We start from the raw sequence: 27,372 nt of genomic DNA, 5'->3' as shown, positions 1-27,372 counted from the left end.
AACAGAGAATGGGGACAAGCCCAGAGGCCTCTCTACCTGCCTCCTCCTACTGTGTGCCTTAGGGGTGTATTAGTTTGCCGGGGCTGCCATAACACAGTGGCCCAGACTGGGTGTCTCACACAGCAGAACGGAACTTTCTGATGGTCCTGGAGGCTTGGAAGTCTGAGATTTAAGTGTCAGCAGGTTTGTCTTCTTTTGAGGCCTCTACCTGGGTTTGTAGATGGCTGCTTTCTCCCTGTGTCTTCACAGGACTTCCTTCTGTGCTATGCCCAAATTTCCCCTCTTTTTGAGGACAGCAGTCATCCTGGATTAGGGCCCATTCTAATGACCTCATTTTAACTTAATCACTGCTGCAAAACCTTATCTCCAAATAAGGTTGCATTCTGAAGTACAGGGGGTTAGGGCTTCAACATACAAGTTTTGGGAGAGAAACATAATTCAGCCTGTTATGGGGTGAAAGGGGGAGTCCTTTATCCTCCCTGGTCTCAATTTAAATCTCTTCATCGGTGACACCTGGGTGGCTCAGTCAGTTAAATTTCTTAATCGGTAACATGGGGATTGGGGGATTGGGGTAGTTTACCAGGTAATCTTGCATATCCTTTACAGCTCTAGATTTTTTTCTGTTTGAAAATCAGACAACATGAAATAGGAGCATTTAGATGCCTGTGTTTTCCCAACAGAAAACAAGCGGGGGGGGGGGCGGTTCAGACCTGAATGATCTGTGTAAGAGTCTGAATCCTCCCTCTGCTTTTCTTGTAGGCATGCATCACTAAAGAGAATCAGTGTAAAGAGAGTAAGTTTACCACCTACTTTCCCCTCTCTTGTGGGAAAGATGGAGGAGGGAGCCAGAGAAGGGAAGTGAAAATGTCCAGACTTGTAAGTGTTCCACAAGGCATGAGAACCAGCATGGGAGGGCTTAGAGAGACAGAGAGTAAGTAGAAAGAAGTAACAGCACTAGTGTGTGTCAGTGTGTGTGTGTGTGTGTCCTAAAAAGATAAGAAAAGCCATTCAAGGTCCACAGTGACCAAAGAGGAAAGTAGCCACTCAGGAGAGGTTGGAGTCTTCTCCTCTATACCCTCCATTCTTTCACATGCTATTAGCACATGTCCATGTCATCAAGAGAGATTTTTCCTCTTGCTTCTTGGAGATACTCCAAGGGTTGTCCAGGGTCACAGGCTCCTGGCTGTGGACATCTCCTTGTGGAGTTCCCCGAGTCCTCCTAGCCAGATGTCCTGCATGGAGCTCAGGACTCTGGTGTTGTGCACTTTGAGACAGAAAATATCTAACATAGCTTAAAAAAAAAATTCAGGTGTGTTTACTTTTGAATCACTTGCCAGCATATCCTGGAGGATTGGAAGACAGAGTAACTTGGTGAATTTGGAGACAGATAGACCTTTCCTTTCAATTTTAGGTCTGTCTATAGAGATATTCTCTTGACCGTGGCCTGGGGATTGAGACCTTCACCCTAAAACCTATGCATTCTGTTAGAAACAGTATTTACATGGCCATTGTCATGTAGATGGTCTTATGGATTTTCATTTCTTCAAGCACTGTGTGGACAGAGCATAGAATGCTCAATCATGTTTATGGCAAAAGAATGGCTAAGCTGGCATCACATAGAGCCCCTAATTCCTCTTCTCACATGCTGCTTCCTCTACCAGGGATACCGGTCTTCATCTACCCACTTCTAGTCCATTGTTGAATCTCAGCCTTTAGTGGGAACTTCACAGACTCTTTCTCAGGCTTGGATGGGACCCTCTGACCCCATGGCCCTCCTTCATAGAGGTACAGTTGATTTCTACTATATTTTAGCAAGCTATACTTCTACCTGGTGACCATGTCATTCTTACTTAACTTGAGTCAAAATAGGCACAATGACAAACAACAGACTAAAAAACCAGATTCTGTGTCAACCCAGAATGAATCTCTATCCACTAGACTATTTAGGGAGATGACCAGATGGTCAGGCAAAATTCTTAATTATTGGTGCCACCAATTGGAAATAGCTTATCTCTTGTGTACTTCTCTGGCAACCCATTTAACCTGCCTCTGTCAGGCAAGTCCACTGAGCATTATAGATGATATCCCAAACTGTTAAAAGATTATTCTTTCAAGAGGATATAACTATATCTCTCATATGAGTATAAAAAGAACATTTGTCAAGTGTTGTACTTTACTCATTGATAATGTAATGTAATAATTTATTATAATAATGTTGCCCTAATAATAATGTGATGAGTAAGATGTTTCTTTCAAGTGGTTCACAGGTGATTTCAAAGTACCATGCATGCATAGGCCAACAAATGTTGAAATTAACTTAATTGCAAAAATGGCATATTCCCAGGGCAATAATTACATTCCATTGAACACAATTAATTTGTATTTCTATAGACAAGGGTCATTTGCATCATTATCCATTTTCCACAACTTACAGAGTTGTACAACAGCTCAAAGGCAGTGAAAAACAGGGTAATCCTGTGAGTAATCCTGTCTATTTTCCTTTTCAAATTCTTTTGTACTTTTTCTAATGCTCCAGTATGCCCCAACAACATCTCATTTGGCAAGAGTACTTCTGACCACTACTCATGAAACACTATTATGTTGGACTCCAGGGAGGGTTTGCCCTCAACATCCAATTCTCATATATTTTTCAAAAGTTTTTCTTATTTTTTTAGAGAGTGAGAGAGAGCTTGTGCATGCATGTATGAGTATGGTGGGGGTGGAAGGGCAGAGGGAGAGGGAGAGAGAGAATCTTCAGCAGATTCCCTGCTAACCTTGGAGCCTGTCATGAGGCTCCATCCCAGGACCACAAGATCATGACCTGAACCAAAGTCAAGAGTCAGACACTTGACCAGCTGAGTCACCCAGACACCCCTCACATGGTTTTTTAATGAAATAGCTCTCCTTGTTTTTTTGAATCCTTATCTTTCTAGTTCATGTACCATAGGCCAATCTATTGAGAGTCCACCATATTATAGTCAAAATCACCTCTCCCGGCAACACTTGACTATCCTCCTTGCTCTAAGTTATCACATTCCCATTCTCCACGAATGGGAAATATACAAAATGATCTCTGCAGGTCTTCCCAGTTATGCTTGAATTGAGATACCAACATGATTCAGGTTACCAAGTTAGAGCTTTCTATTGCAGGGAAAAAAAAGAATTCAATATACATGATAAGAAGAAAATCAGAAAAAAATATTTTTAGTAATTGGAATATATAGAGATTAGAGGACTCAGTGTTCTTGTGTGAGGAAAAAATAGTGTGAAGACTAGACAATGTGATTCTTAACATTCCTTGTTAATCATTTGTTTATTTCTTTGCATAAAAAAGAGCAGCTGCCATTTATCTCATCCATGTGCCAGGCTCTCCGTTAGGAATTCCTAGATGCATTATACTTAACCTTTATATGATGCCAGAAGAAAAATATTATTATTCACATCTTGCAAATGAAAAAACAAAGCAAAACAAAATCCATGGTTTAAAGAAGCTGAAAGTTTGCCCAGAGTCGTAATTAAAAAGTGGTGGGTCCTGAGTTAGTGTAATTCCAAAGCACATCCTCTTTCTTCACGCCCTTCAATAAATGCTTGCAGAATGAATCCTCCTGCTTCCCATCTGGCAGTGTGAGAGGGAACTGCCTTTCTTACTGGAATCTAGAAGCTGCTGCACATGATTATTAGTCCAAGGAATCTGTACCTCAAGCAGAAGCAGATCTTCCAGCTGATTACTCAGAGTGGAGAGGATCTGGCATATAGTCAGGCAGGGACCACAGAGAACACACCAAACCCTGGGAATTTATGGTGAGAAAGTGGTCACCAAAGCCCAGACATAGAACCTTGGGAGACTCTACAACTTTCCTTGCAAGCCTCCAGTGTGGTGGAGCTGCTGGGGGACCAGAAGGAGTCCAACAATGATAGGTAGTCTTTATCTTGTTACAGTTGATGTTTCAGAAAAAAACAAAAAAAAAACAAACAAAACACTCCAATGGGTCTCCTGTTCAGTCTGCAGCTCTGTCCCTAAGTTTGAGCTCCAAAATACTGTTACTTTAAGAAGGAGGAGAGGGGGGTGCCTGGGTGGCTCAGTGGGTTAAGCCGCTGCCTTCGGCTCAGGTCATGATCTCAGGGTCCTGGGATCGAGTCCCACATCGGGCTCTCTGCTCAGCAGGGAGCCTGCTTCCTCCTCTTTCTCTCTGCTTGCCTCTCTGCCTACTTGTGATCTCTCTCTGTCAAATAAATAAATAAATAAATAAATAAATAAATAAAATCTTTAAAAAAAAAGAAGGCGGAGAGGGAAACATTTGGAAGCATAGAGTATCTAGGGTCAGAAGGAATTCAATACTGATATTGGAAAAATGAGTGTGTGTGCAAATGGTAATCTGAAGTTAAAGCAACCAAAAATCCTCAACAAAACTGAGAGCTTTTTTTTTTTTTTACAAAGATAAGCAAAATTGACAAATGCTTAACTAGACTAAGAAAAAAAAAAGAGGGAGAATTATCAAATAAGTAAATTCAGAAATGAAATAGGAGGCATTATATAGGGCACCTGGTGGCTCAGTAAGATAAGTGTCTGACTCTTGGTTTTGGCTCAGGTTATGATCTCAAGGTTTTGGGATCAAGCCCTGAGTCAGGCTCCACACTCAGCAGGAGTCTGCTTGGGATTCTCTCCCTTTCTCTCCCTCCTTCTTGGTCCCCTCCTCTCTCTCTTTCTTATTCTCTCTCAAGTAAATAAGTAAATGAAATCTTAAAAAAAAAAAAAAAAATAAGAGGCATTAGAATTGATGCCACCGAAATAAAACAGATCATAAAAGACTACTATGAACGAATATAGGCAATAAAATGGACAATGTAGAAGAAATGGATAAATTCCTAGAAACATACAACCTACTAAGACTAAATCATGAAAATAGGAAATCTGGACAGACCTATAACTAAATAGAGATTGAATCAATAATCAAAAACCTCTCAACAAAGAAAAGCCCAAGACCAGCTGACTTCACTGGTGAATTCTACCAAACATATATATAAAGAATAATTGACTCTAGTCCTTCTCAAACTATTCCAAAAATTTGAAGATGAGGGAACACTTCTAAACTCATTTTATGAGGTCAGCATTGCCCAGATACCAAAGTCAGACCAAGACATCACAGGAAAATAAAGCTATTGTCCAATATCCCTGATGAATATAGATTCAAATATCTTTAACAAAATACTAGCTAATTGAACTGTACAACATGTTAAAAACATCATGCCCAATGACCAAGTAGGATTTGTCCCCAACTAAGGTGATACACTACATTAATGGAATAAAGAATAAAAATCAAGTGATCCTCTCAGTAGTTGCAGAAAAAGCAATTAACTAAATTCAACATACTTTCATGATTAAACTTTTCAACCAACTAGAAGTACAAGAAAAATATCTCAACATAACTATCTCAAGATATTTATGATATCTCAAGAAAAATATTGCATCATAAATATATGGAAAGTTCCAAGCTAGCATTATTCCCAATGGTGAAAATTGAAAACTTCTTTCAAGTCAGGAAAGAAACAAGGATGCCCATTCTCATTATTTCTATTCAACATAGTCATGGAAGTCCTAGACAGAGCAATTAGGAAAGAGAAAGAAATAAAAGACATTCAAATTCAAAAGGAAGAAGTACAATTGTCTCTGTTTGCAGTTGACATGATATGATATATAGAGAGAAACCTAAAGACTCAAAAAATAAAATCAAACCAAAATGAAACTGTTAGAACTAAGAAATAAATTCAGTCAAGTTATAGGACACAAAATCAATATACCAAACAGTTGTATTTCTATATATTAACAATGAACTATCTGAAAAGGAATTTAGAAAATCAATCCCATTTACAACACTACCCAAAAGAATAAAACACTTAGGTATAAACTTAATTATGGAGATGGAACACTTGTATACTAAAAACTACAAAACATTAATCAAAAATATTAAAAGACACAAAGGGAAAGGTATTCCATTTTCATGGATTGGAAGATTTAATATTGCTAAAACCTCCATTCAGCCCAAAGTGATCTTACAGAATCATTACAATCCCTGTCAAAATCTTATGGCATTTTTTACAGAAATAGAAAAAGAACAATTCTATAATTTATATAGAACTACGGAAGACCACAAATAGCTAAATCAAACTTGACGGGGAAAAAAACTAAAGACATCACACTTCATGAATTCAAAATGTACTACAAAGTTAAAGTAATCAAAACAGTATGCTACTGGGATAAAGACAGACATATATACCAATGGAACAGAACAGAGAACCCAGAAATAATGTATATACAGATCTTTGACAAAGGTGTCAAAAACACACAATAGGAAAAGGATAGTTTGTTCAACAAATGGTGTTGGGAAAACAGGATATCCATATGCAACAGAAGCTAATTGATCCTTTTCTTATACCATGCACAAAATCAACTTAAAATCAAAGACTTAAAGACCCCAAACTATAAAACTCCAGAAGAACACATAGAGGAAAAGCATCATGACTTTGATCTTGGCAATGATTTCATGGATATAACACCAGAAGCACAGTCAGCAAAAATAAAAACAAACAAGTGGGAATGTATCAAATTAAAAAGCTTCTGCCCATCAAAGGAAACACTCAACAGAGCAAATTTTTCCTACAGAATGAGAGAAAATTCTTACCAACTATATATCTGGTAAAACAAAAACAAAAGAAAACAAAACTCAAATAACCTGATTAAGAAGTGGGATAAGGACACAAATAGACATTTCTCCAAAGAAGGCACACAAATAGCCTATAAATATATATATATATATATACATATATATATATGTATATATATATATAAATGCTGAACAACACTAATTGCCCATGCCATTCATCTATTTATTTATTTATTTATTTTAAGATTTTATTTATTTATTTGACAGAGAGAGATCACAAGCAGACAGAGAGGCAGGCAGAGAGGAGGAAGCAGGCTCCCTGCTGAGCAGAGAGCCCCATGCGGGACTCGATCCCAGGACCCCGAGATCATGACCTGAGCCGAAGGCAGCGACCCAACCCACTGAGCCACCCAGGCGCCCCGCCATTCATCTATTTGAAAGTCTTTCTTAGACCTCCCAAGATCCAGTCCAAAATACCTCATGAGGCTACAAAGTCCTGTGACCTGGTCACTCCATCTGCTATTGCTTCCTTCTTGTCCCTCTGCCACCTGCTCCAAATTTCCTATTACAGTTCCTGCCAAATGTTCTCAACTTTCACTTCTGTACTCACACATACAGGCTGACTGAAAATGTTCTTTTCCTTCCTTGTGCACTTGGGAAACTGGTTTTCATCCATCTGGATTCGAATCAAGACGATTTCTCTGTGAAGCTTCCCACTTGCTAGCTGGAAAGAAATAAGCACCTGTAAAGGTATGGATTTCAACAAGAAATCAGGAGGTCCTTGAGGGCAGAGACTGTTTCATTCATGACCTCTCACTTTTTTGACAACCAAATAAATCTTCATTTTGTATATGTACACTGAGGTATAGGAAACAAATCTTACAAACTCAAAGTTCACATTGCTAAGTAGAGCCTATGCTGGCATGTGGACCTTGAAAACAAGGGTCCTGAGCCTGTCTTAACTAATTTGAAGGTCAGGATAAACGAAAGGCGTGTTCATCCACTGTGTGCCCATCCTAGGCCGGCAGCAGCGACATTCTCCCAGCACCCACATTCTCCCAGCACCCACCGAGCCCGCAGCAGTGACACAGACAGGGGGCACCCGCCAGCCCCATGCGCCTACAACAGGTGCAGTCGCCTGGCGTCCCCTTGTCAGAAGTGTCCACATTTGGTTTATTGTTCTACTGTGGACATCTTGACATTCTTAACAACTTCATCCTTGGATTTGTGTTTTGTAAGTGAAGTCGAATGGGACACAGGAGATGCGCCAGGCGGCGGCAGGTGTGTCTTGGGTGAGGTCACCCAGCAGTCTCAGGCATGTTAGGACCCTGGAGAGATGGTCATTTCTGGGGCCTGGGTCCAGAATGGCAGCCGCGACAGTGGCACCGCCACAGGACAGCGTGAAGGCATCCCTGTTTTTTTTTGTTATACTGTCATATCACTATTATCTCACTATTGTCTCATTACATTTTATGCATAATAAAATCTTATTACAGGAAAACCTTTATAGTTTAACATTTGTAACTCCACTTGTTTCCTGTTTTTTTTAACAAAAGTACCTTATTTTCATTTTGCTCAGGGCCTCACGAATTACGTAGCCAGCCTTGAAGACAGGACTTGAAAGAAGGCAGAATATTTTAAATCTAAAAAATGCAGACCAAGCAGCAAGGGATGCAGACGATAATATGAAAATGCAATGATTTGGCAGAGGTTGGTTGGGAATCAGGAAACAGAAGTAAGAATTCAGTGTGTGAAGAAGGAAGATTGATTCTATAAAATGGTTATTAACATAATTTTAACAGCGGCGGTAAAGAAGTAGCAGGCTCAGTAAACAGCCTATAAAATGAAAGGTAAATGTCAAAAAAAAGTCTAGTGTTTGATCCAGGAAATTGCAAAATAATTTTTTTAATTGATTACCTAGCAAATGATGCCTAACAAATAGACAAGATGAGATGCCAAGAGGAACAAGGAACTGTTGGGAACAAGAGAAACTTGGGAAAGGAAGAAAGAAGGGTACATCTTTTTTTTTTTTTTTTTTAAGTATTTATTTGACAGAGAGAGATCACAAGCAGGCAGACAGAGATAGAGGAGGAAGCAGGCTCCCCGCTGAGCAGGGAGCCCGATATGGGACTTGATCCCGGGACCCTGAGATCATGACCTGAGCTGAAGGCAGAGGCTTTAATCAATCCACTGAGCCACCCAGGCACCCCAGAAGGGTACATCTTTTTAAAAGCTGTATTGCTGATTAAAGAGATGGCAATGAGGAAAAAAGAAAAAAGGAACAATTTATTGTATGGCCAGTATTTGAATATCTAATCAAGGATTCTCAATAGATCACTAAGGACAGATGTATAGATATAGAATATATGCAAAGATGAATATATAATTAAAGATTACATGATATATATAAATGAATATATATTAAAGATAAAATGAATTTAAGATATATTTAAAATTATAGATTTATATAATATATATAAATCTATAGTAGATTTATATAATATATATAAATCTATAGTTTATATGTAATCTATGTATGGATAAACTATATAAATCCCTTTCTGTATAAAATCTATAAAATTAAGATTAATAAATTGCCCCAGGTAACACAGATTTGTACTTGAATTTGGGATTTTTCTGGCTCAAAATCCTGTAGATTTTCTACTTTACCATGTTGCTTTGCCTGCAATCTATCTTTTGAATCTGCTATAGAAACTGCAATTTAACTACATTGTTTTAGGACAGATTGTTGTACTGTTTTGAAAAGTATAAACAAATAGAAGCTACTAACTACTAACTAATTTATCCGAAATAACCATAGTCTGAAATACTGTTTGAAAAAATGAGAAAGAACTCAACTTCCATTAAGAAACGAAAGTCTGAATATGATAATATCTGAAAAAGTCTGAAAATTCAGAAAAGTCTGAAACTGATCCTATCAATTGTACCACTGATAAAAAGGAAAGGAGAGAGAGAAGCCATATGAATAGACAACAAAAGAAAGGGCTCATTGAAGAAGCTGAGGAAAAAAAAAAAAAAAAAAAAACCAGCACTGAGTTTGTGGATCACTACAGTTTATGAGATGGAGGGAGGAGGTCTTGAGAAACACTCTACTGAGATTTTGTAAGCCTAACTCCTCTTTCTGCCCCTCTTAAAGACTGAGCTTCCTGCAAAAGTTGTCTCAACGGGCTGTCTCCCTTTTTACCACTAATTCATTCTTCCATTCCTTTCTATCTGGTTTTGTCTACAAAAATCTCTGCTCTTGTTGAAGGTTCCAATAGTTTTCACTGTGTCAAATCCAATAAGTAACATTCTGCCCTCGTCTCACTTCATATCATAGCAGTATTTGACAGGGCTGTCTACCTCTTTGCTCTACTGAGACTCTGTTGCCAGCTTCTACAATGTTACATCTCCTCACTTTTTCACCTACTACCTTTTTGAAGCTCTCTTTCTCTACCTAATTCTACCAGGTTGGTGTCATTTTTCAGAAATGTGTTTTGGAATTTCTTCTCTTCTTTAAACTGTTTCCATAACGGATGCTGACCATTCCCACATCATTAAATATTACTGTATGCCAATGATGCATAATTGTCATCTCTTCACAACATTGATCAGGTTTTGTAATGTATTGTTTATTGATTCTTATTACTTTTTCCACCTCCATTAAAACATTAGATCCAACAGTCATAGGACTCAGTAAATTTGATCACTAAGAGGTTAAGTAAACAGGCTCAGGTTCTCAAAATCAGTAAGTGGCAGAGCCAGAAATGAATCACAGATCTTTCTAATTCTAGAATTGTTGATGTATGTTAGTCTGTCTCTCATAAAATGAAAATTAGAGGGATTTCTAAGTCTGACCAAAATAGAGTATCTTGAAGTAGACTGACACTTCTGCCAAGAAAAATTTTAAAATCCAGATATAACACAAAATAAACATCTTTTGAAGGCATTGAAGAGATACCAGCATAGCTAGGAATTAAGTGGCAGAAATTCGTGAGAGGAGTGAACCACATAAAATCAGCCCAACACTTGGTGGTTTTCCCCTCAAGGTATTTGTTGAAATCAGTAAGAGATAGAGGAAAAGAGTGCTGAATAGACTGAAATTCAGCAACTCTTCTTGGATCTCTAAGAAAGGAGAGGACTCAGGGCAAACCACAGGTTCTAAGATTGGAAAGACAGGCAAATACAGGGGGTCACAGCTTACAAAGACTCACGAGAGCTGCCTTGGGAACCAGTGGTAGGGTAGGAAAACTGGAACAGTAGCTGAATTTCTAGAGGCTCAGAACAGACAAGTCTGAGAGTTAAAAATTCTAGGGAACCCAGTCATAATGGGTTTCCACAATATTATAAGATTTGCCTCCAGGAACTTCACCAGGTGCCCACCATAAATATCAGAGAAAAATCCCCTCATGGTTCTGGCAGGAGAAGAGGAAAAGGAACCAGAGCACTCTGTTCTTAACAAAGCTTGACCTCAGGGGAAACAATTAATAGGGCCTAACCTGCTGAGGTATTATCAAACTGAACTGGACTGGAAAAGAGAAATACCTAACTCCAGCCTACTCTAGCCATCTTGCCCCACCTAAGTGAGTAAAAACACAGAGAAACACTTGTGAAGTTCACAATCCAGAGGCATAGGTTTACTTAAAAGGCAGACACCTAATCATAGGACTATAGGATGCTTCCCCTCCCCTGACACTAGAACCAAACATGACTGTGATGGAATTATCAGATTGGGAATTTAAAACAACCATGATTACTATTCTAAGGTCCTTAGAGGATAAAGTGTCTACATGCAAGAACAGATGGGCAATGTAAGCAGAGAGGTGGAAATACTAAGAATCAAAAAGAAAGACTAGAGATCAAAAAAATGCTGTAACAGACATGAAGAATGTTTTTGATGGATTTATTAGTAGACTGGACTTGACTGAGAAATGAATCCCTGTGCTATAGGATATAGAGTAGAATTTTCAACCACCCCCCCAAAACCCCAAAGAGAATATAAGCTAAACAAGCAAACAAACAAATAAACTCAGAATAGAATATCCAAAGGTTGTGGGACATCTACAAAAGGTATAATAAATGCTTAATGGGAATATGAGAAGGAGAAGAAAGAGAAAGAATCAGAGGAAATATTTGAAATAATAATTATAAAGATTTCCCCAAATTAATATTAGATACCAAACCACAGATTCAAGAATTTCATAGAACACCAGACAAGATAAACGCTAAAACAACAATAACAAAAACACAAAACCACCCTCTCCCAAAAAAAGAACCCCAAAAAAGGAAAAAACACCTCAAAAAACCTACACCAAGACGTATCATTTTCAAACTAAAGACAGTCAAAGACGAAGAAAAAAATCCCGAAGGGAGCCAGAGGAAAAATCGTCTTATTACAGATAGACAAGGATAACATCATATCTGATTTCTCATCAGAAACTGTGGAAGCCAGAAGAGGGGGATGTGAATTATTTGAAGTGTTGCGAGAAAAACCTCACCAAGCTAGAATTCTGTGCCTTACAAACTTATCATTTCCCCAAAGTGAAGGAGAAATAAAGGCTTTCAGACAAAAACTATGGAAATGTATTGCTAGTAGACTTGCTTTGCAAAAAAGAAAAAGAAAGTTAAAGAAATTTCTTTAAAAAGAGAAGGAAAATAATATAGATCAGAAACTCAGATCTATTGATTTCTGGCTAGAAAGATTACAAAATGTTATCTCAATGATGACACTGACTCCAAAACTCTACCCACTAGCCAGCATAATAGCTCTGGGGCCTGCTGCCCTACAGATGGTCAATGACATGACTTTCTTTACATGACTTTCATGTACAGAAGGTGACTGCAGTCCAGTCACAGTGGGCAATGATAGGTCAACTCATCAGAGACTGGGCAAAGAAGGATGGAGTCCCCAAAGCCATTTGCCTGCTTTCCTCCCAGAACTTGGCTCTGGGGAACCCACTGGGACATTCCAGCTGCTACAACTCAGCTCAGATTTCTAACATCTGCCCAGCTGTGTGGTTGCCAGGGTCTGCAGCTGCCAGTTAGACACAAACTTGAAAGGTTATGTGATCTCCAGATAAACAAAGCAAGATTTGCGCTAACAGCCCAAATCAGGCAAATATTTGCCAGAGGAACTGCTTTTGAACTTCTCTCTGTCAGAAGGTGGTTTGCTAGCATAACTTGACCCCTGCAACCTTGCCCTCTACTTGGGATTTTGGAATAATGCACATTTTTTTAAAAAAATTATTTATTTATTTGTCAGAGAGAGAGAGAGACAGAGGCAGGGTGAGGGAGAAGCAGGCTCCCTGCCAAGCAAGGAGCCCGATGCAGGACCTAGTCCCAGGACCCTGGGATCATGACCTGTGCTGAAGGCAAACACTTAACCGACTAAGCCACCCAGGCACTCCAGAATAATTCATATTATTAAACAGGTTTTCAAAAGGCTCAGTGTGAGTCAACCAATGATTTTGTGACCCCAAAGCATGCTATTTGAGGCTACTCTACAGGAAGACTAGTGTGGTTTCTGGGCAGGTGAATGGTGGGCTTATCTTCTCTACTCTGGACAAACACACCTAGATGTTTTAGTTCTAGTACACACCTATTAGAAAGGATGTAGAAAACTGAAGCCTGACCTTAGAACATCTCAAGCGGTAAGATAACTCAAATGGATGATATAATATAAACATGACCCCATCTCCTATGCCCATCACTTTTTGGCTCACACATTGTGGTTTTCCTGCAGCCAATAGAGAAGAATCTTCATCTTAAAAAGATGTGGTTTTATTATTTAGACTATCATTAAGAAGAAGGAGAGGAAAAGGAAGAAGAAGAGAAGGAGAAGGAGAAAGAAAGGAAGTGAAAGAGGAGGAAAAGGGGGAGGGAGGGAACAAGAGAAAGAACTGGGACTTACTAGTGCTCACTTCATGTTAAGCATTTTGAATGGATTATCGTATCAAGTCATTGAAACAATCTTATGAAGTAGGTGTTAATATTTCCCAGATTTTCTGATGAGAAACTCAGTTCTAAGAGGTTAGATAACTTCCCCAAGGTCACACACATTCAGTATGTGAGCTGGGACTGATCTGGACAGTGTGACCCGAGTCCAAGCTTCCTGCCTGAGCTCATTCTAGTGGTCTGTATCCATACAGGATGCCAGTGTATGGGCTGTCTAGCCACTGGTGTTGGTGGACCAGTCCTGGATGAGTGCACACTTAGTAATAAAGAGATACTTTTAACTTCTAGACTATACCCCAACAGGGAAGGCCTAGTAGCTAAAGCTTCAGCTAAGGGTTTTATTCACTCCAGGGTTTTTTTTTTTTTAAAAAGTAAACTTCCAGAATAGTTGATAGGATCAAAGACAATAAATTAAATTTTCTATGCTTTCTGAATTGTTGTGCGAGTCCCAAGAATTGGAAATTATATTCAGAACCATATCACCAGAACTCCACCAAAAATCTCCTTATGGAATCTGGACCCTGAATCAGGGTTCTCATGGGTTCTGGTCTGGTTCTGGCAATAATTGATCTTGGGGGAGTCATTTGTTATCTTTAAGTCCCAGTCTCATCACCTATAAAATGAGAGGTTTATACCTATAATAGAAGAAAATGAGTACATCTTAAATAAATGTCAAAACTACAAGGATGGTAATATTGCCATCCTAATTTGCTAACTGACTTGAGTGGGGAGGAGGAAATACAGATTACTCTTGGTGTAATCAGCAGAGGGACCATCCTCATACTGATTGGGAGCTAAGTAGGAAACTTTTCAGAGAAATATTTCAGAGAAAATAATGTTTAGCTGCGATCTGAGGAATGAGTTGTTAACTGAATAAACTGAGTAACAGCAGGGGTGAAGCCCAGAGATAGGAGGGAGATGGCCATATAATTGATCATACAAACTGGACATGCTAATAGTTATATCAGGACCTTAGGTGTAAGCCAAGACTGTGCCAGACCAGCCAAGATAAATAGACATCATAAACATAGGCTATGTTGAAATATTTGGTTTTACCCTAAAAGAGATTTAAGAGACCTGATGGGTTTTTTAATTTTTTTCCTTTATCAATAGATTGTGTCGATTTATACATTTTGTTTTTATTTTTTGACATATCATAAACATATGGTAACGTGTCAAATGTTCAGTTCATGCTTGATGAATGTCAACCTATTTATCTCCCCAGGTAACCATCACCTGGATCATAACACAGAATATTTGCAGATCTGCACAGGACTCCCTCCTGACCTCACAGTCATTCCTACCCCACCTCCAGGGGTAGCTACTTTCTTGTCCTCAGCTAAGCTTCATCCAAATGGAGTCCTACAGGACTCTAGTGTGGCGGAAGTATTATGCAATCCATCCAGTGTGTATTTGGTGCGTTTGGAAGGACGGTGCTGATGGCAGGGTGAAAAAAAGATGGGAGGGGCCAATCTGTGACTGGGACATGCATCAGAGGCTCTTCAGATTCTAGGACAGAGGTAGTGGGGCCTGAATGGAGAGGGGTGTGGTGAAGATGGAGAAGAGTGGCAGACAAAGGTGAAATTCACCAGACCAGGTGACTGATGGTGTGTGGTCTGGGGATGGAAAGGCCAAGTCTGATCTCCTGGTTGCTGGCTTCCCCTGGGGAGTGTGGAAGCCATGCACTGAGCCGAAGGACCTGGAGAGGGGCCTTTAGATAAAAATGGTGAGCAGATTTGGGACAAAGAGCATGTTGAGCTTGAGATACTTGGAACCATCAAATGGAGGGCCTGTGCAGGTAGTCAGGCATGTGGGTCTGAAGCAGAGAGGTGGGATGAGCAGGGGGGACATGCTGATCATTCTGGGCAAGATGATGATGCTGTGGGGATGGGGGTGCCCCAGGAGAAAAAAATCAGTATGAGCATAGACAGGAACCCAGTGCTTATTCGGGTGGGAGGGGCTCACAAAGAGCCTGAGTTGGACCCCAGAGAGGGGGAGGACAACCAGGGGAACATGAAACTGTGGAACCAGGAGGAGAGAGTGTTTCCTCAAGGCTGAGGGGGTAAACTAGGGAAACTAGGGATCTTGTTAAGCAGCTCTGAGGCCCAAATTCTCCTTAGCTACATCTTTTCTCCTGAGTAATGACTATTAAGCTCTTAATGGGAAATTGGGGTAGTTCTGAAAAACATAAGAATCTCCCCATGGTTTAAACCTACTCTTTTATAACCTTAAAACACCTCACCTCCTGCCTAGAAAGCAGGGGTTCCACAGGAGTGTTTCCTGCAGCCTTGGACAAGATCTTCCAGGGCAAGAGGAGTAATGCCTCTTAGCCAGGGACTTCGGGGAACCCAGAGCCCTGCTCTCCCTTCCACCCATAGTATCCCTGAGGTTGTAGGCCACAATGTCCTGAGTGACCTGGGTCACTTTCCTTTTAGAAAAATGGAATAAAAAGAACAAAACAACAAAACAGACAAAGCAGCCTATGAGGTCATCAGGTATGATCATAGTAGCAATTGTTCACTGACCATCTGTGCCGGGCTGGGCACTTCATGTACTTTGTCTTATTGTCACAATAGCCTTGTAAGTTAGAATTCCCACTTTTCAGAAGTAGGAGCTGGGGCCCCTAGGGCCGCAGGGCTGGTTAGCTGTGTTGGAATCCATGTGGGGCTGACTGTAGAATAGGCCAGGCCTTCTACCCCTTTGTGGTTCTCCTTGAGAGTGACACCCTGGTTGCTTAGTGACAGATGAAGATGCCAAAGTGAATGTTGTTGGGCTCTCCTCTCATCTCTAATGACCTGTAGACATTTTGGGAACTCAGGGATGGCATCTTTATCTTCCAAATTGCTTAAGATCTCTGATTCCAGGAAAACATGGAGCTTAACATGCTCTGGTCCCCTGCTTACTTCCTCCTCCACCTCCTCCTCTTCAGCACACTAGATCTGGGGGCTCAAGACCCCAGGGCAATGCGAGGAGGCAATGGCCTAGAGAGGAGCGCTAAGTAAATGTTAATGAACCAGCAGGTTCAGATTGGAATGTCTTAGGGATTTCAGAATTGTTTTGATAAATTAAGCCCAACATCTGGATGACATTTGGATTAAGAACCATCAAGAGCTACCTATTTATCCCTTGGCCAATCTTGCCCAGAGTACATCCTTTTTATTAGTCTTTTCAAAACAAGTTTGGTTTTATTTGTCCTCTCTAGTGTATTTTTTTTCCTATTTTATTACTTTCTGTTCTCATGTTCTTTCTTCTACAAGTGTTATTAATGTCTTAATACACATCTTAGTTGTTAATTTATAACATTCTGGGGAGCAATTTTTCTCTTTCCTGATGATTGCCAGATTCATTAGGGTTCTTCTTTTGACAGAGTGCCATGATATGTCCTACGTGAAATTGGCTAATGACCAAAAGATGAGATAATCATCTGCCAAGGGGGTGTCTGTTTAAGGAAGGAGACAAGTCAGTACATGGTAAGTGTTCAGTTACTAACACAGTAGAACTGACTCTAAGATTTCCAAGGAATGCTTATCAGTGACATTTCCAAGGAGGAGGGGGAACCAGAAAGTCACTTCCTGTAGAATGGGCTGAATCTGAACAGAGTCAGAGGCATTGGAGGAAGGATGGCAGAGGCACCTTCATCATGATCCAAGGGAAGACCTCTCCTAAGGTGAGGAGACTGCGAGGCACAAGACCTGGGAAAGGAGCCAAGACAGCAGTGCAAAGGACCCAATGCTGGTCATTGGGGCACGCTGAGACCTGAGAGCAGCATGTGCATGCAGTGAGGCATCTCAGAAACCTCGAAGCAGCAGCACCATGAGCGGGGTGAGGTTAGAGATAGACTGCTTGACTTGGAGACGTTGGAAGCAGGGGGGCCAGCAGGGAAGAAACTCTGGGCAAGAGCACGAGTAAGATGACAGAATGGGGGGATATGGACTGGGTGACTTTCTATCTGAGCTTCTGGAGGGGAAGGGGCAGGGTGGGCAGACATGTTTCACATATGCAGCTCCCCCAGTTCAGACATAGATGGGTCCATTGAACAAAGAACCTGCATGAAAAAGTTATGAGTCCAACCTTAGATAGGAGATGGTGGCAGGGCCACAGCAAGGAACATCCAGGGAGGCTGCACCCTAGGATTCTACCACATCCCACCTCCTTTGCAAGCTTTTAACCCAGGTCACTCTTAATCCCATCACCTTACTTCCTCCAGAGCACTTATCATGAACTGCAATTCTTTTCTTTGCCCACTAGCTTGTGGTATGTCTGTTTCCACTATAATATGGCTACCCAAGAGCTTTCCTTGGAGGGCCCAGCCCTGATGGTATCATAATACACCTGGCATAGAAGGGGCTTCATGCATGCTGGTAGAAATGAAACAACACACCCTGTAATTCAGTCCCACACTTGGAGATAAATGTGTAGCATCTGAGGTGGCGACTCCCTGAAACTCACCTTGAAAGCACCGCTGCCTGGGAAAGAGGAAACCAAGACCAGATTTCCAAAGCCCGCCACTGAGCTGGGATAATTAGACCAGCTGACTGGCTAAGCCATTGCACCAGAGTTTCAAAGCTCTGATTTATGAATGAGTAACTTACATTACGGGGACATGGACAAGCTTTTTCAAGAATTTATTGGCTTACTGTGAGCATCTATTTCAGGACTTATGGAAATGTTTCTAAGTTTGTTTAAAAAATAAAACATAGAATCATCAGGAACAATAAAGACCATAAAAGGCACTTGTAAGTGGGTAACATGTGAGAAAGCAATTTAACTGAGGTCCTTGCTCTCCCTATGTCTGCCTATCCAAAGAAGCCATCCCCAAGGGCAGAAGGCAAAGGCTGTTCTGAGAGTTCAACACTACTGAGGGCCAGCCCCTCTTCACTGCTGCCTTTCAGTGGGAACCAGGACCTCTTACAATTCAGCAGACATCTGCTGGGAACCTGAAGTGTTTTAGGCCCTGAGCTGAGATCTGGGGATATTAGATAAATTAGATACCAGTCCTGCCCTTGCAGAAGCCATAGACTATCTGGGAAGACTGTTGCCTACACGCCAATGTAGGACCCAGAGCCATAACAGGTACAAGATTTGCAGAGGTCCTTCTCATGTTGAATGAATGAAGAAGTAAATGAATGAATGTGGATGCTAATGATAGGCATGATGTGCTCCCTGGTTTTGATCTCTCTGATTGTTCTTTAATACCAAAGGCTTATTGGATAAAATGAGCATGGTAACTATCACCCATGACACTGAAGAGTGAAAAGGACACCGTGAGTGATTTTACAAGGATGGTAAGAGTCAACTGAGATTATCCTAAGAGAACAGGGCTATACTATAAAGTAATCTTAATTCTGGGACAGTGAAAATACAGAGAAGCATGGCATATGAAGGATATCCATCCTCTGCTCATTCTATTTTCTTTTAAATACCAAACCTTTGTGGTAAAACCTATATAACATAAAATTTACCACTGCAACCACTATTATGTGTGAAATCAGTATTATTAAGTACACTCGTATTGTTGTACATAAAATCTCCAAAACTTTTCATCTTGCATAAACTGACCCTGCATACCCATTAAATAACTCCCCATTCTTCCTTCCCTTCAGCCCTCCTTCCCTTTAACACGCTTCTTCCCTTCAGAACACCATTCTACCTTCTGTATCTACTCTAGATACCTCATATTATACAGTATTATTCTTTTGCATGCCTGGCTTATTTCACCTTGTATAGTGTCCTCAAGGCTCTTTTACTCATTCTTGATAGATATTGTCAGAACATCAAATTCACACTTGCAATTGACATCACTGAGAACTGAAAACTATGTAAGTCATGACATTATGCCATTGGGAACTGATAAAATTTAATTTGAGCTTTCTTCATTTCTTTTTTTTTTCTTTTAAATGTATTGAGTTAGCTATACTTCAGGATTCTTGGACTCTTGAAGGGAGGTTCTACTGTGGGAAAACACGAATTGTATAAAACTCTGTGTTGTAGTCTGGAACCTGCTCAGACAATGGCCAGGCCAAGGCTCACTGGGGCTGCCATGCTGAGCCCATTGACATGTTTTTGTCTCTATGGGGTTTAATATGTGGGGGGTTTTGTTCCTTCAGAAACTCATGTTGCGGGATCATGGCTATTTCAGAAGTCTTTGCAATGCTTAACTTTCTTATGGCTTGTATAATTATGTTTTATTTGAAAGTGTGTTGTTTCAAAGAGTAAATCATAAAGTGGTATGTACAGACACAAAGAGATAATTAGATGGATCTAAAGTCTGTAAAGCCACAATTCAAACTCTAACAGTATCTAACCCCAGGAAGAAGTATGAATCTTGCCACTAGCTGGGAAGTTACTACTTGTCCTTAGTGTCTGCCTTTTCGTTTGCAAAGCAGAGATGATTGAGATGTCTTTCTCATAGAGTGATTATGAAGTTAAAATGAGCGAGTGCACAAATGGTGCCGAGACTGAGCAGTCAAGGACTATTTGCCTTATTCTGAGAATTATTTCTCAGGAGGCTGGCCTAGCCTGGGATGCGGATGAACAATTTGTGCTGAGGAAGAAACATGCTGGATGAACATGAGTGAACTCATTTTCTTTATGTTGTTCTGCTCATATTTATTAGAATTTGACACTTCCCTGAGAAACACAAGTCAAATGACCATATAGAACCTACCAGAAGCCTGATACTGGAGAAATTCAGCCAGTGGCCATAGACATCAAAGAGTTACTAAGGCAGTGGGCTTGCCTTCAAACTTCATCAGTTATGTTCTTTAACCATGCATTCTCCTAAGATCCTACATTGCCTTAGTATTTCTGTGCACTGCCTGCATTTAGGGCCATGACAGAAATTTCTGTCTTCTTGGAGGGCAAGGGACTGGGGTTCTGGTCATCTCCTGTACATAGAGAAAGATGAAAGAAAGCAAAGGGAATGTCTGTGCAGGGCTGAACATCCACACAGGGGAGATGTCCATGGAAGAGGGAACTTCACAGGAAATCACAACTAGGAGCGTTTTGGATGCATGCGAGTCAAGTTTCTCATGTAGTGATGAGGTCACATTCTTCCTCTTTTTTTTTTTTTTAAGTTTTTTATTTTTTAAAAGCGTATATATATATTTTTAAGAGGTTACATTCTTAAAGACAGTTTCTTTGACTTTTCTTTCATGTAACTTATTGGCTTGCATCCTAGACGGAGTCATTTTATAGCATGAATCTTGGTTTCCAGATCTGTAAAATGGTGATAGTACTTCATTATATTGTCGTAACAGTTCTTGGATAGTAAACATACAGTTCTTAGAAGAGTGCTTGGTGAACAATATAAAGTCATCTTGGTAATAATTGAGACTGCTCCTTAACACTGCCTACTGGCCATCAGTCTCCTTGCTTCAGACATGAGGAGACAGAAGTGAGTGAGCTTAAGTAAGTCTCAAGAGTAGAAAATTGCCAAGTAGTAGAAGCAGCTCTTGACCCCAGAACTGATCCTAAACCCATGTGCTTTATTACAGCTCATGTCCTCAAATGTACTATGAGAACAACACACTGAATGTGAGAACAATGGAGGAAAAACTGTTTTAAGTTGTTATGATGAGTAGAAAATGTTGGGGATGTCGTGAAGCACTCTACATCTGTAGAACATAGGGCATTGCTCACCATTTCCTTATCAGCCCAAGACCCTCCCCGGAACTAGGAACACGAGCCCCACACTTATTTGTGGCCATGTGATTTACATACAATTTTCTCTAAGGCTGTTGCCCTCTAAAAAAATGCAAAACGAAATGTTTTTTGTTTTTGTGTTTTTTTTTTTTTTCCCCCTCGGAATAGAGGGTCCTGGCATCACCAATCTCCAGGACCAGTTTGGGCAAGGGGATCTGTGCATGGGTACTAGAGTGCCTCAGGGTCTCCTTCTATAATCCACATTTCATCTCAAAGCGCACCCTGAAATCATGATGCTGCTAGCACGCTCACAGCCTTGCTCGGCGCCCTGTGGTCCCTGACAGAGCTCTGATCTCCCTCAGTTCCGCCTCACCACCAGCATCCTCCCAGTGTTCTAGCACTGGACTCAGTCCTGCACTGACTCTGAGTTACATGGTTTTCTCTCTCATGCTCTCTCTTCGAGCTAGACCTTGGAGCCTAGGAGGTCTCCAGTCCAATGGTTTGGGGTCTCTGGTTGGTTTGTTTATCAAAAAGCCAATTAATCAAGGAATCACACAAATAATATTTGGGCATCATAAGTATTTTCTGTCACTTTAAACTTACACGTGAACGTTTGTTCCCTAATCTTTCAATATAAAGCCAAAGCCTCTTTTTAGGTTAAGGCCCTGGTAGGAGAGCCCTTAGTCTTTCTTACACAAATCCCATCTGTACAGCATCCTCTATAAATTCCAGTGTTAATTTCTTTAAAAGGATTAAGAAGTTTACAACTGTTGGAACATTCTGCTTATAGGCTCCTAATGGAATGTCACTATTTTATTTCTCCGATAATTTACAGCTTCTCTGCTATACCTAATTCAATACAATTTTATTTCAGTGACAAACTTTAGCCAGTTTTTTCCCAACTTTCCCATTTTGCTTTCACAGAAACTATATTCTTTGTATCCGTATTTCATCGATTTTAATAGCATTTACTTAAAGTAACCTGCTTTGATAACAAGCATAACAATGATAAGCAGATTTGGGAAAAATGGAACTGTCAAACTAGGGAAAGTGGAGGGGGGATAGCCCCTGGGGCAGCCCGCTCTGCATGTGCCTTCAGCCTGTTTGCAAAGGGAGGAGATGGAGGATCCAGGAATCCGGAACATCAGCTGAGTAGCAGCCAGTTAAGGAAGCTTCTACAGTGCACGCTGACCCCTTTCTTAAAATGCATTCCCCAATAGTTCACGTGACCATCTCCTTTAAATACTCTATGCGTTTATTAGCTTACATGTTTATTAGCTCTGAAAAATTTCTATCTCCCTTCCAAGACTACCTTTCTCAGATACTTCAGTTCCACCCAGAACTTGACATCATTGTGGAATGTCGGCGTCTTTCCATTTTTAATATGCGCTACTAAATTATAAGTTCCTTTAGGTCAAGGCTTATGCCTTATTTACTATTGTTTATCCAGAGCTCAGCACAGTGTCTATCATGTAGTGAATATAAATATTTCTTGAAAGAATAGACAAACTGAAGATTGTCTGATCCTACTCAGCTCTGAGAAAAAGCATAGGACCTAGACTAAGCTCTCAAGGCTTGTCAGGCTTGCAGTGACATTGTCTTCATCAGTCTAGGCTGCTAAACAAAGCACCAGACTGGATGGCTTATAAATAACATGAGTTTCCACTTACAGCTCTGAAGACTGGAAGTCTAAGATCATGGTGCCACCATGGTCAAGTTCTGGTGAGTGGATACTTCTGAGTTGTAGATGGCTGATTTCTCTTGTGTCGTCACCTGGTGGAAGGAACCAGAGAGCTCTCTGGGGTCTCTTCCATGAGGACATGAATCCCATTCCTGAGGGCTCCACCCTCTCAAGGGCCCCATCTTCTCATATCATGGCCTTGGGGGTTAGCATTTCAACATATGAATTTGGGGGGGATGCAAAAGTTCAGTCCATGGCAACCATGTACCCTATGATGAATACAGGCCATGCTGCTTTGGGGACTTCATTCAAGAACTTCTCATTCTGATCCAGAACAGTTCTGATCCAGTCAGTGCCCTTGTGGCTTTGAGATCTTGGCTACATTGTTTAAGTGACCCCAGTTCTTTCCCCTTGATCTGATTTTGGGTTCTGATATCCCTAGGGATCTGGATTGTCTATACCCCTTTTGCTCTTCTGATACAAATATGCCTCAGGCAGGGTATACTCTCTGGCCTTGACCTTCAAAATTTGGCCCCTGTTGTGGTGAGCTTGCTGGTGTTATTTGAAGGGAGGATAGGTGGGTTGGAGAGTTCTTCAGTGACACCACTCCTGATAATCTGAGAAAAAATGTCCTCAAAGCAATTGCATGTCTTCTGACATCTTCCCAAACTGGGGTTCCTTAACTTCCCAGAGTAGTTCCTCTTGAGTCATAAACAAAGTCTTAGAGGACCAAAGGAGTTTCAGATTTCCCTGCGTTATATGTATGAAAGGCTGAAAAACTCCTTTACTACAAAGACTATTGGTCTCCTGTCCTGTTCTTCCAGAGTCTTCACAGTGGAGTTTCAGGACACAATTTTAGCTCCCCATTATAGTAAGTGGGGCACAGTAGGTAAGAATTGATCGATCAGGTAGCCATAAGGAAAACATGATCCAAGTTATGCAGACATATTTCCTTGTAACAAATATCAAGGCCTAGGAAACCCCATCTCTGTATTAACCCAGGTGTTTAAATTTGATGAATGTAAATGGCAACCTACCACCTCTCATGTTCCCAATAAGCAACGTTCCTTCTAATTACCCACCAGTAGTGTGTGCTGCAGGCCAGTCCATATCCATCATGTGCCACGTACTTCCAGGGGGTGTTATTTGTTACTCCTTATTTCTCAGATTTGTCGCTTTTGCTTAGGATGTTGACCTTAAGTCAGTCTTATTTATTTATTTATTTATTATTTATTTGTCAGAGAAAGGAGAGAAAGCACAAGCAGGGGTACTGACAGACAGAGGGAGGCACAGTCTCCCCACTGAGCAGGGTGCCTGATGTGGGATTTGATCCCAAGACCCTGGGATCATGACCTGAGCCGAAGGCAGAGGCTTTAACCCACTGAGCCACCCAGGCGTCCCCCGCCCCCGCTTAGGGCAGCTTTACGTTTCTGTCTTCTAATATGATGAGGCACGAACCTCTGGGAAATATTTTAAGTTTTTAATGGATGGCACTTGTGCAAATAATTCTTTATTAATACACTCAAGGCAAGATTCCCACTCTGGCTTGCCTTCTGTTTGTACTTACATCAGTAGAGGAACACTCGATCTGAGATGTTTTCCCCTAAGCAAGGGAGAGAGGACAGAGCCTCAGGAAAGGAAGTGAACCTAGCTAACTCTTAATGAAGGGAAATGACATCTGATCTTGCTGATTCCTGCCTTTTATGAATGGTACATGGAAGAAATGTCATAATCCCAAGGAAAACAAAACACACACACACATACACACGGGCACCAACAGCTTCCAAAAGGGTGGACATGCTTCCATTAGCAGGGTTGCAGGATCTCTGAGCCTTAGATCAGACACCACTTTGTTTTGATCTCAGTCATCTCCCCTGCCCTCTCAAGACTGAGCTGTGGGAAGAACATAGGTTTGCTCACACCCATGAGACTAGCCCAGTCCTCCTGCAGCAATCATGGCCTGCCACAAGAGAGCAGGTCGAAAGAGTTCTGGGCTTCAGAGGGCCCAGGAGGGGGCCTCCTGTAGGCTCTGTGGGGCTAGATTGGTCAGCATCTCCCAAATGTCTCTGACCATGAGACACTCTTAAAATTATAATGTTCTAATAAACACTAATCAAATTTAGCAAGATCATGCTTGCCTTAAAATAGAAAAATCAAAATGTTAATATGTTTGGAGTCTCCAAAAGAACAAAAATCACATTAATTAAAAATATTTTTTCATGGTATACTTTTTGTTATTGTTGTTGATAGACACTTTGTGGTTGTTTTAAATAAGGGTACAATGTTACTAAGCTGGCTTTAAGTCTCCCTCTGACCCATCCTGGGAGGAAGGCCACATGATGAAGACCTGAGAACAGACAGGGCTATTCAGCTGCATGACACAGAAGCCAGGCCTGCCTGCTCTGCTGTGGGCTGGGAACCCTGTGCACACCCCAGGCCTCTGGAGGGCTCCCCCATAATTCACTCTCACCCCTCAGCTGCCTGGCTCTTCTTGTTGAAACACTCCTCCCAGCACTTGCCTGGAGGCTGCTGGGTGTCTTCAGTTCCTGGTTCCAGGGGGCGAGGGCCAGGGTGAGTGTGAACCCTGGGATCCAAGAGGGGACAGGGCAATGAAGGAAGGTCCTCCTGGGTTTCAGCTGCCTCTTTGTTCAAGCAGCTTATATCAAACACACTTTGGGGCACCTGGGTGGCTCAGTGGGTTAAGCCTCTGCCTTCAGCTCAGGTTATGATCTCAGGGTCCTGGGATCAAGCCCTGCATCGGACTCTCGGTTCAGCGGGGAGCCTGCTTCCTCCTCTCTCTCTGCTTGCCTCTCCATCTACTTGTGATCTCTCTCTGTCAAATAAATAAATAAAATCTTTAAAAAAAAATCAAACACAATTTGCACTGTGAGCATTAGGTTTTTTTCAATGTATGTTTTTCATTCTTATTTTAAGATGATTGTGGGTTTATGCAGCTTGTGAGAACTAGGAGGAGACATCCCCCAGCTTCCCTCCATGGCGACATCTTGCAAAACTGTCATGAGCAGAAAACTGACATTGTTACAACTAACCCACCTTACTTAGATGGCACCAGCTTGCACTTGTCTCTCTGTGTGTTTAGTTCCATGCAAATTATCACCTGTCAGTTCATGTGACTGCCACCCCTGTCAAGATACAGAGTGATTCCTTCAACAGGGTCCCTCGCATTACCTTTCAGAACTGTTCCTGTCTTAGCAAGGTGTGTGCCAGGGGAGAGGGGTCGAGGGTGAGTGTCAGCATAGGACATTTCCTCTCCGACTCCTGAGAAGGAGAGTCCAGGTGCATGGGGGACAAGATAGTCACCCTACCCCTCCACGCCAATCAACAAAGAGGGCATAGGTGAGAGGCAAAACATGTAAGCAGATCCTCCGGTAGAATCTTTGCTGTGCTACATCTGTGCTCTGCTCTTGGGAAAGCCATGGAACCTGTGTATCCCCACCTCTGGAGCAGGGTTAAGGGCTGTACCATTGCCACAGAGCACAGTCTGTATGGAGGGCTGTGAATGACCACAGAGGGGGACATGGGCATTCACTCTGCACGCCTGCCCATCTCAGGCCCTGCCCCTGCTGGTAGATAACCTCTGAGTCTTGGTCCCATCCCCTCATGGGAGATTGTGACAGTTCATGGAGCACCTGCTGGTAGAATCACAGATTTCTACTGCATCTGGGAGACAAGGACCAGCCAGTGGTCATTCGTTCTTGGTGGCAGATGGCTCCATATGCTTGCATTTTCGTACTGACTCAAGGCTTCATCATGTGGCCGAGGCCAGAGACCTCAGACAAGGCTGTGTGTGGCAACAGACTGTCGGGGAGACATGGAACTCTCCCTGGAATTCAATATGAATTGTGGGGAACTACTGCCAGAGCTCCCAGGCCCATGATGCTAGGCCATCGGACACTCAGCTAGCTCTTCATAGACTTACCATGATTTCCATAATGACCTCATTATCATATCACAGGCCTGTCGCTGCTTGCAGCAAGCTGGAAACAAGCCAGAAATGTCTGTCCCTGGCTTCACACATCCTGCAAAGGTGTCAGACGTTGGTTTTCACAAATTCCTTATAAGGTCTGGTCTCTACACCTCAGGGAATGAGCCAAAGAGTGACATTGTTGTCCACAGGCCAGTATTCAGATGAGAGCTGTTTTTACACCTACCAATCCATGGTAGAGTTAAAAGAACCCCTTTTCACCTGAGTAAGGCCCTTGTCAGGTCCCCAAATGCTCGCCCAGGGGCTATCTAATCTAGTCTACATCACCTGACTTAGAGATGCTCATTCCTACCTCAAATTGTCTTACAATGTTAGGTGCCTGAATGTGCTTTTAAAACTCTAAAGGAAAAAAAAAAAATTCAGCTCTTTGGAGCAAGAGTCAGACTCAGCTGGAGCCCAGAGGGGCTGGGGGTAAAGATTGCACC

The 27,372-nt window shown here is 41.5% G+C and overlaps 1 long non-coding RNA gene across 1 annotated transcript; it reads left to right on the top strand.

Annotated features, from left to right (window-relative positions):
* Positions 1 to 15,173: 15,173 nt before the first annotated feature.
* LOC132015313 (uncharacterized) lies at positions 15,174 to 18,900 on the top strand. Its single transcript, XR_009403614.1, has 3 exons — positions 15,174 to 15,213; positions 16,984 to 17,086; positions 18,818 to 18,900. It is a non-coding gene; the product is annotated as an uncharacterized LOC132015313 (long non-coding RNA).
* Positions 18,901 to 27,372: the final 8,472 nt, after the last annotated feature.

This window comes from Mustela nigripes, chromosome 4 (assembly GCF_022355385.1).
Source record: "Mustela nigripes isolate SB6536 chromosome 4, MUSNIG.SB6536, whole genome shotgun sequence".
Lineage (NCBI taxonomy): Eukaryota > Metazoa > Chordata > Mammalia > Carnivora > Mustelidae > Mustela > Mustela nigripes.
Note: the sequence above shows the minus strand (reverse complement) of the source record. Positions and strands in the feature narration are given on the sequence as shown.